Here is a 969-nt window from a genome sequence, read left to right on the forward strand (position 1 = left end):
TGCTGTGTTTCTGCAGCTGCATGCGATAACATGATGATATCAAATCTGGCGTAAGTACCACAGAATCATATTTGCCAGAGGTGTGAGTACATCTCAGGGAATAACATTTAATAATTTGAAAACTTTCCAAATGTTGGACTCACCTTTGGTCCGTCAGTTCCAGGAGTTCCAGGAAGACCTCTGGGTCCCTGCAGACCCTGAGGACCAGCAGCTCCTCTCTCTCCGGGGAAACCACGCTCTCCCTGAACAGTGACACAACGAAAATTAGCGGGCATGTCTGACAATCAGTCGAGTTAAAGTTAAAGTTAAATCAAGACGGTCAACTTACTCTGGGGCCAGTGGCACCGGCAGCTCCACCCTCTCCAGGAACACCCTGAAACGATAAAAAGAAAGACAGGTTCAGGGAAAAGATGAGTGGGATCACTGTCTGACAAGTCAAGCAATAAATACGTAAAAAAAGGGGAACTACTACAACCAGTACTAGTACTACTACTGGTAGATTTAGTAATACTCTAGACTGGCTTGCAGCTTTTCCATTCACAGTGAAACAACATTGTAAATAGACACAAGATCTGTAAGAGAAAATGTTCAGAATCACTGAAATGGTGGAGCAACAAACTGCTTTTATTAATTTTTATTATTATTTATTTTCTATTATTTATACAGGGTAAGTATACCAGAATATACCTGCTCTCATACAGCAACATCGGGTTAACAGTTTAGTAGAAAAATACTAATGCTGTCAGGTGTGAGTTAAGTACATGTAATTACAGCATCCACCAAATTACTTTCAGGATCTCTTCTCGTCAAGCCTATGATAGATTAATACCAGTATTTCCACTGCGATTATGTGACCTTACAAGATGTATTTCACCAAAAAAGTGCACCCACCTGGTCTCCAGGCTTGCCTCCCTCGCCAGGGGGGCCAGGAGGTCCAGGCAGACCCTGTTTATGGAAGAGAAACAAACA

The 969-nt window shown here is 42.3% G+C and overlaps 1 long non-coding RNA gene across 1 annotated transcript; it reads right to left on the reverse strand.

The window, feature by feature from the left end:
- Positions 1–147: 147 nt before the first annotated feature.
- On the reverse strand, positions 148–949 carry LOC111672651 (uncharacterized). The gene is made up of 3 exons (XR_002762026.2): positions 892–949; positions 329–373; positions 148–242 (listed from the first exon to the last, which is right to left on the reverse strand). It is a non-coding gene; the product is annotated as an uncharacterized LOC111672651 (long non-coding RNA).
- Between the last annotated feature and the right edge of the window lie 20 nt (positions 950–969).

Source organism: Seriola lalandi, unplaced genomic scaffold, assembly GCF_002814215.2.
Source record: "Seriola lalandi dorsalis isolate HSWRI2012SDOR001 ecotype SW California unplaced genomic scaffold, Sedor1 jcf7180002008776, whole genome shotgun sequence".
Taxonomy (NCBI): domain Eukaryota; kingdom Metazoa; phylum Chordata; class Actinopteri; order Carangiformes; family Carangidae; genus Seriola; species Seriola lalandi.